Source organism: Gordionus sp. m RMFG-2023, chromosome 2, assembly GCF_954871325.1.
Source record: "Gordionus sp. m RMFG-2023 chromosome 2, tfGorSpeb1-WG-v2, whole genome shotgun sequence".
Taxonomy (NCBI): Eukaryota; Metazoa; Nematomorpha; class Gordioida; order Chordodea; family Parachordodidae; genus Gordionus; species Gordionus sp. m RMFG-2023.
In genome coordinates, this window is record NC_088776.1 from 59,706,909 (window position 1) to 59,716,807 (window position 9,899).

The 9,899-nt window shown below is 24.9% G+C and overlaps 1 long non-coding RNA gene across 5 annotated transcripts; it reads right to left on the reverse strand.

Annotated features, from left to right (window-relative positions):
- Nucleotides 1–5,572: 5,572 nt before the first annotated feature.
- On the reverse strand, nt 5,573–9,114 carry LOC135923435 (uncharacterized). Of its 5 annotated transcripts, none has more exons than XR_010571215.1 (7): nt 8,994–9,114; nt 8,678–8,754; nt 8,034–8,229; nt 7,520–7,975; nt 6,076–7,475; nt 5,927–6,037; nt 5,573–5,789 (listed from the first exon to the last, which is right to left on the reverse strand). It is a non-coding gene; the product is annotated as an uncharacterized LOC135923435 (long non-coding RNA). The 5 variants fall into 5 exon arrangements; XR_010571216.1 differs by having other exon boundaries at nt 6,076–6,788; nt 7,232–7,975; XR_010571217.1 differs by having other exon boundaries at nt 6,076–6,617; nt 6,669–7,975.
- Between the last annotated feature and the right edge of the window lie 785 nt (nt 9,115–9,899).

The window sequence follows — 9,899 nt, forward strand, 5'->3', positions numbered from 1 at the left end:
ATGCTTGAAGTATTTGAAATATGAATTGATGATTCCTATAATTTGATTGGCGTTTTATATATTTTCTATTAAAAAAATGGCGTAATATATTGTAGTAAATTACAGGCCCGACATTTTAAAACGATTTATTGTGTTAGTATTTAAATAAAATTTAGTTTATTAAGTTAAACGCAAAAATATGAGAATTTATTTTTCAATGGCTCCTAAATGTTCTGCACATTTTTGCGATTAAAAGTGTGCGGCAATGCAATTAAGCCAAAATTTTATAGTAAAAAATAATAATTTGAAGATGTAATTTGCGTTATTCTCTGTTAACTAAATTGATGGGGTCACTATTTATTTAAGGATATCCAATATTTAACAATATTCATTATATTGCTTTTTGCATTATTGCAACTCCATACCATTATAATATTTGAAAATATAACCGTTTTCCTATATCAGTAAGATTTATTACTTTTTAGATCAAATTTTGATTCATCGTGAAATATTGTTATTTTTCAATTTACATATTTTAAAGCCCAATTTAATCTGTTCCTATGCAATGTTGTCAAAAATGTTTTCTTAGGTTAAATGAAATAGCATGATCTAAAAACAAAATTATTTGTGTTTTCTTTCATAAAACTATTATCCAATTGAATGTAGACTTTGTTGATAAATGTATATGGTGATTTATCTCAATTGCAGAAATCTTATCAAATATTTTTCTAACCACGATTTTTAGGTGTATTTTTCTATAATCTTGAGGTAGTTATCCTACCTTCTATTTTAAGTAAGGTTCAATAATGCCGGTAATTCTCGATTTATGACCACTTTTGCTAAATCTAAGACCTAATATATAATAAACACGTTTTGTTCTTAGCAATATCGTATCTACCACTCCATTATTAAAAAAATTAAGCCATTAAATAGGTAATATTTATACATATAAAGTAAAATAATTTGAAAAACATGATGTAGTTAAAAAATATGTGATATAATTATAAAAATAATTGGATATCCTATAAAAGGTGGTATCTCTGAAATATCTTGTAAAATAGTTATCTATTTATATATCAATAAATATTATCATTTGAAGAATCAGCTTAGATTTCGATAGCGTTAAATACCGCATAATTTGAACAGAACGCGTTTACTGTAATTTCAGCAAAATATTTTTAAATAAATTAATTTAATTTCCATATATCAGAATAATTTGAAAACAAAGGACACAAGGTGAATAATAATTTTCTTTATTAATTTAATCTTGAAAAATATATATATTATAAAAAAAAGGGAGATGATAGACTTACGCCAAATGGCGTATTAGCAAGAAATAAAAGTTATATTTTTTCTTATTTATACGCATTTAACAATTCTTTCTTTTATCAAATAATAATCTAGAAATTATAAGTATATATGAATAATATTAAAATTAACATATCAAATATAAAATAAAATAATACAATAAACGGAGGTGGGACTACAAGTTCCCCAAAAACATGAGTAATTATATTTTAAAATAGTTATTTGGTTCTGATGTAAGGGCTCTTGTCTTATCTCCTATATTTTTTGAGAACTTTAAAGTTCCGCTTGGCATATGTCCAATCCAAGGGAAGAGATAACGATCGGTGTATAAATATAATTTGTGAGTTTGGAATATTTCATAGTTTTTTTTTTCCGGCTATATCAACCGGATTAGAATTTAAATTTTTGGGGAAAGTGATACGCATGTGAAGTCCCAAATTAAGGATTTCCCTAAAGACCAAGGCACAGAAGTTAAGCCATCATCTAATGATAAATTTGTAGGTTCCAGGATGTTTGGTATTCGAGCCCTGGTAAGAGAACGGCTAATGCTAAATTAATTGTTGCATGCCTGCCTTGACTATATATACAATTTAGACCATGTCTACCTTTGGAGTCAACTAATATTTTACATTTGATGCATGTATGTGGTTGAACAATGTTGCATCCAAGTCGATGGCCTATGGCAACTCTTAATTGTTCATCTGATAAGAGGTTACCTAGGTTACGACTTGGTAATGCTTCCAACCATTCATACCACTAGTTCAGTCAGCATTCTGTAATAGTTGAATATACTCCAAAGGGGGGTTTGATGAGATTATTTTAAATTTTTTTTTAATTAAAGGTTCAAAAATAGATTGGTGTGTTAAGATTGTGGGTAAGACAGCTTCAGGTGGAGCTAAAGATACCCAGACTGTCAAGGCTGAGTTTAAAAGGTTATCTTTAGGAGAGATAAAAGAAGATATCATGGCGTTATTCATCAAACGCGATGCCAAAAATGAGGAAAGAGATATAAGATTTAAAGGATAAAAAAAGTTACGAAAATTTAACGAATTATTTAAAATTTGTATTTATAATAAAATGGATGTATAAATAATATCGTGAACGAAATTTAATAAACTATAAAGCAATATGAAAATTTAAATTGCATAAATCTTTATATATCAGATTTTAGAATGTCACCAAAAAGTACTACCAGAGTAATACCTTACTTATTTCCCAATATTTAGTTGACTCAAAAATTGTTCATACCAAAGGTAAATTGTTGATATAGAAATTTATAAACGTATTTAATAGATTTAAAAACTCTTCTTTTAAATATGAAAGAAGGAGATATATTTTTATCCTATAAAGATTTACAAGATGCTATAAAGTAATATGAAAATTTAAATTGCATAAATCTTTATATATTAGATTTTAGAATGTCACCAAAAAGTACTATCATATTAATACCTTACTTATTTCCCAATATTTAGTTGACTCAAAAATAATTCATACCAAAGGTAAATTGTTGATATAGACAAATTTATAAACCTTTTTAATAGATTTAAAAACTATTCTTTTACAGAATCAGCAAGACCCTTTGTGATCTAATCAAATCATAGGAGTCTTGTTTTCCTGTTATCTCCATACTTATACATCTAATTATTTTTTAAAAAATTTAATTATGTTACTGTTTCTAAAAACCTATCAATGTTTTAAAAAAAATAATATTATGAATTAAAATAGGATATAATCATTAAAATTTAAGGTAAAGAAAGAAACAAAACTATATTCTATGTATATAAGTAATAAAAATACAACCAAAATTATTTTTAAATTTTTAAATTACCGGTAAAAACAATTCCCATCTAGCTCAATTGTTTCCAATCGTGATGGAGCAGTTAGCACCCTTCCTATATTTTGTGAGACTTTCTTTTTGCTGACGCTAAATTTAGGCGAGTAGCATGATATTTCCTCCAAATATTGGTAGTTGGATTAGAAAAATGTTTAAATGTATGTTGAATGATTTTAACGAGTGGGTCATCTATGGCTTTAAATATTTAAAAAAATTAAATTAATCATGATATTTAAGAATTACAATTAACTGTATATAATTATAAAATTACAATTTTTGAACTTTGAGTCTGAGTATACAAAGTCTACTAAGTCTACTGGAAGATCCTTCAAAAGGTGTAAAGAAGATTTTTTATAATCTAAAAAAGTTTAAAAATTTGTCTTTATCAACAATTTACCTTTGGTATGTACTATTTTTGGGTCAACAAAGTTTTGGGAATTAAGGTCAGGTTGAAATTTTAACTTTTTATCTATATGATTTTCTTTGGATTTGTATGTATTTTCTAAATAATATACTATTAACAATAAATAAAGTCAATGTACTTTTTTGTGAATCCAATATTGTAAATCCTAATGGTCTCCCGCTTTTATTTAATTTCTTAGGTAATTGAATTTCTTTTATGATATTATTTATACATTCATTTTCTTGACTATTATAAACATCTTCTTTTTTTTAAAAATTGGGACATTATTTTTATTTTACTGTATATTAGGATCCACGTTTGAGCGTGTAAGATCCTCATTTAATACATTTACTATAGTATCATTAGAGAATATCTGACCATTATTTTCATTTGAGCTTGTATTGAAATTATTTGAGGAAATAATTGGTAATATTCCTTTCATAGCAAAATCATGTAGTTTGTCAAAAGCCTGAGCAAACCCATATTTCAAATTAGGTGGTAATAATGATATGGTGTGAAAAAGCATATTTTGATTTTTAAAATAATTAGAAATTTGGTCATTAAAAAGGGTTTTTTTGTATTTAATCCCTTTTTTTGTTATTTATTTTATCTATATTATTATTATTGATAAATGTCGATGGATTTTAAAAATAATTTTTGTGCCACCTTAGATGACATAATTTTTCATCGTAAAGATCACTATTATTTTTTTCCTTTCCATAAATACATGTCTGCATGGTAATTGCATATTTTAAAAAAAGGGGCTATCCAATGATATATATAACTATAGATTGATGATCATGCATAAAAAAACGTCCACCTATTGAAATCAGCTGTAGCGCCATTTTGTAGCTTGTACGTTGATCAAATGCCTCAATAATAATAATAAATTTTAAAAATTTAACAATTTTATATCTAATAATTTGTTAATAATGTAATTATGTAAAATAATTAAATGAATCCTAACCTCAACTGATCTTCAATTAAATTACATTGGTATTCTCTAAAATAAAAAAACTCAACATTTAATAAAATAATAGTACATAATATCATTAAATTACTTTCACCCAGAAATTATTTAGAAACATAGATTGCTACAATATCACTGAAGCAAAAATCACCAAAATGATACCCATACAAAATATTCCATACTTATATCTAATACACCCTCAAATATTCAACCAAATAAGGTCCACTGCCTATATATAATTGCCAAAAAAACTTATCACACAGATTCCTTTGACTCAATCAAGAAAATACTTCTTTCAATCATAGTTTTAGTTAATTTATCTACTTGATTAATATTATTATAAAAATAAATTTATTTTTAAACATTCCTCAACCATTTAACCCCCAATCATTTATTAGCTAGTCTAATTTATTTTATACATATTAATTGCAAATATCAAAATCATTTATTTTTTTATATATATTTGTTAATTTTTCTAATAAAATTAGTTTTTATAGCTTATCAAATTCACTTGATGTTTCAAAAAAAATTTTACTATCCACTTATTGTTCATTTATGGAATCCTTATTATTAAATATAATAATATTTTATGATTCATATCTTATTAATAAATAAAAATGATGCACCAATATTTATTGTAGTTGCTGGTACTTTTAATTTTAGGCAAGTAATTTATACCTTAAAATAATAATCAAAATTTATATAAAAGATCTGTATAGATATAATTTAATAAAATCTACAAATTTTGTTTTACTAATAAGAGAAATCAATGTTAATTTTTTTCTTACTTTTTTAACTTATTTTTATTTTGTATTTATTAATTTTATTATAAAGGATGAACCAAAGATATACTCTAAAAGTAGATGAAGATCAATTAATTACGTTAAGAAAATAAGATTTTATAAAAAAATATCCTGTCAATTAAAAATTTTTTTGGATTATGTGTTCTAGATGAAATAAGTTAAACCATCTTAAAAGATGGGTTGAGAGCTCATCTCACTTAATTTTATTGTAATAATCATTTATAATTTTTTTGTTTTAATTATTTCATCTTAATTATAAATGACAAATGAAAACATCTTTTATTTTTTTTTCAATAAAAACATAGTGTAATAATAACATTTTTTGCATGAGTATAAATTATTATATAAATCATTTAAATAAGGTTTATACAAAATATATAAAAATATAAATGTGTACACTTTAAAAAACAAAATGTATTTTTAATAATGTGATAATTCACATTCATATTATCTTTGATTATAAACATTCATCCTTTTTGATTCTATCATCACCTATAAAAAATAAAATATATTTACATTAGCATAGATTATATATAATATCATAATTTTTATAATATGTCTTATATCAGGCCTGTTCTTTATACAATATAATTTTTAAAAAATAAAAGAAGATATAAATATTAATTTACATGACTTAATGATTATTAAATTGTATTGCTTTTGTAAGATTTTGCCTCATACCAGTTCTCAATTCCTGGTTTCTCAAGTCAGCAAAATGAAAAAATCTAATATTTAAATATCTTTAAAAAAAATAGTATTAAAACTAATAAATGATTACCTTTGAACAATTAATTTTACAAGAATTTGAAAATGGCTGTAACCAATCTCATCATTAATATGTTCAGTAAGATCAATAAAAATATTTGTACCAATTATTGTGGAAAAAACCAACACTTCCATTTTTTTAATAATATTTTTACGTTTAATATCATTTTGATAAGTTCTAAATGAACTTTCACAAATTCTGCATGACATACTAGAAGAAGGAATCACTAACCCCCTATTATTTTTAAAATTTATGAGCATATTATTTATATTATTATCAATATATGAATCACTGACCATTGCATTAATGCAAACATCACATCGTACCTTTTTTTCTTTAATAAGTTGTTGTACTATATATCCCAAAATATAAGTTGTTAAATTATCTAAATATAATGATAATTTTGTGATATGAGGATTTGTTTGGCTAAAATAATAAGATAATGCCTGGGGTATTATTGGATTTGAAATAGTTTTGATAGAATTAAAATCATCGTCATGATTATTTTGAAAATTTGAACATATTAATAAATTTAGTACTCCGCTAATAGATTTCTAAGTAATTTGAGCATATGACAAACATCTAGTAACATATATATTTTTTACGATTCATAAAATTCCAGCTCAATATATGGAATGATATTATCAGGATCCATACCAGTGGCATAGCTAGGAATTTTTCTTAGAGGGGGTCCATACATATAAAATGCAAAATCATAACCATATCTTCGATAATATATAATAAATATATTTTTTAAATGCATCAATAATATGTTATTATAATTTAGTCGATTATTCTCAATGACTTTATAATAATACTATCCAGAATAATTTCAATAGTAATATAATATCCTTCCACAAACATCAAAACCAGAAAAATATAAATATCAATGGTATTAGTCACTTTTATGTCTTTAGAACATAAAATCTAAAAAAAAAAATTTTTCTCTGGGAGGGGTCCAAACCTGAAAACCACCCCCGTAGCTACGCAACTGATCCATACTAACACCAAGCAGTTTGCTCATTTTTTTATTAACAGCACAACCATCACATACTATGGCCTTACAGATAACTCCTGTTTCATTTAGATTGAACAATGCAACTCTCACTAAATAGCTAGGATATCTGAATTCATTTGTGAAACTAGAAAATAGGCTATTGGCATTTACCAGCTGCTATTAAGACAGGTAGCCATAAGAAACAGTGCCTTTGTTGCTTCTGGACAAGATTTATCTTCTTTTGTTGATTTTTTCCCATCACCTAAATCAACATAACCATGATATTCTGCTTTGTGGGGGCCATAATCTATTTGAGTTTTAATATGCATTTCATCAAGGCTAAGTACACAATATAACTGCTTTTCTGATTTTTTTTGGTAGCTTTTAATTTAAGTAAATGAAATAGAAAGGAAACCTTTATTTAATTTAATTTATTTTTTTTAAATTATTATAATAAACCTGGCATGATTTCAATCTTGCGACTCCATGCCCTTAATGTGGATTCTGGAGGCATACAAAAGCGTGATTTGAGATATCTGTAAGCCTTAGGTGAATAAAAATGCATAGTCAATGCAAATTGACGGAATTCATTTGTATATATTTTTTTGTGGGTTTGAGATGCCTCCACTGTGTATATGTGTTTTAAGGAATATTAACAAATTTTCATCTTTTAGTGAAGTGATTATTGTTTGTAAATTGATTATTTTATTTTTTCCTCTTTTTGAGCTCCTATAATAAGCATGTGCCCTTTTTTAAGCGTTTAATAATAGCCTCTTGGTAAATAATTTTTCTTTTTAATGTTTCATATGTCGCGGAATAATTATGATCATTTATTATATGTATAATTGGATCATTTTCATATAATATATCACTTTTTAATGGTGTTTGTATGTTATTTGAATAAACATTCGTTTTCTAAAAAGTATACATATTAAAATATTGTTTTAACTATGTAATGATATTGTTAACATACATCATGAAGTGGCTTAGATATACTAAATATCGATGGAATTGATTCCTTCAATAAAATCTTTCCGGATAAAGTATGAATGAAACAAGTATTTTTAAAATGCCTTCCACAAATAATACTATATTTATTAGGCATAAAATTTTTCCTATTTATAGCCTGTAACCATTTTTCCAATAATTATTTGGATTTTAATGGAAATCTATATTTAAAAATAGGTGAATAATAATGAGTAAAATATAAGATATATTTATGACATTGATACAAAGATAGATAGTATATAAAAATCAATATAAATATCAGATCAGTTATTAGTAATATAGTATTGAATCAGTGAAAATATGTTGATTGGCAGAGCCTCTATTAATATATATATGGTTTACATATTTCTTACAAATATTTAAAATGAAACTGTATCATAGTAAATATGTATTTTAAAAATGGCTAACTTAATATTTTATCCAGAAAAATATTTAGGCAAAGTTCAAAATAGAAATCTTATCAACTCAAGAGGAAGAAGCATTATTTGTACTAGCAATAAAAATGAGAAAACTTTATATTTTTACTAAATAAGGATATTTTTTCAATGTTTGTAGCTTATTAATGCTTTATGTAATAAATATGTTGCATATAAAAAATAATATATATACTTATGATAAGAAATATGTGTATTAGATTCTATTTTATTTGTTTTATTACAATTATGAACACAGCACACTCCCATTATCTAAATAAAATAATAAAAGTGATATTAAAAGATCTGTTTTGCATGTATCCTAAGATGCATTAACATAAGATTTATAAGTCCATGCAGGATTAGGTTAAACTATATTTTTAAAAATTAAAAGGTGGGTTAGTCTTAGATTTATTTTTTAAATATAATCACCTAGACCACCTTCATAAAAAAAGTCTTATGAAAATTTAAGAATAAAAGATACTATAAAATATTATATCATAAATCGAAACCTTTAAAACTAAATTATCGTAGTAGACTTGTTTTCTATATATTAATATTTATTGCTAACAAATAATGGATAACTAAACTACAAAATGGCGCTACAGCTGATTACAATATGTGGACACTTTTATAATGCATTGAATGAATGAATCGCCAATCTAGGGGCTATCACAATAAAACATATCTGATTGGCAAACAAGATTGCAGTTATCACCAACATTATATTCATATTTTAACTCTATATTCTGTTAACAATTTTCTATAATTAGCCAATGTTTAATCTTCCTCATTTATAAATGAGATTTTAATTTTTTTCAATAAATTATCATGTTCCCTTTCAGCACTTAACATTTTAATTGACATAATTAAATCAGTAAACATATTTGGAAGGGTAGAGTATTTGGTTATGTTAATTTTTAAATATTTGATAATGCTCTCTACCCTGTTATTTGTATTGATATCTTTTCCAAACATCGGGCCATTCATATCTGATATGATGCCAGCCAGAAAATTAGTTATTTAATGATTCTAGATTTAAATTACTTAATTTGTGATAATTTTCAAAATATATGTCAGAAGACTGTGCATCTAGCATGCTATACGAAAGATGCTTCACATTATTAATTCATTAGGAATATTCTTTTTTTTGTGGGTAACTTCCCTATCCCAAGCTCTGGTTACATCTTTCCTACATAATACCAATTGAATATGAGGGAATGCCCCAATGTAAGCTTTTCTCCCAACACAATCTTTATCACTAACAATGACATTTATATCTGTCCAAGCTGAATTCAGTTTTTTTAAAATTTGAAACATTTGTGATGCTACATCAAATGACTCCGATTTGACAATCCATACACATATAATATGTGATCTATTATTTCCATCAATTCATACCAAAATATACACAGGCA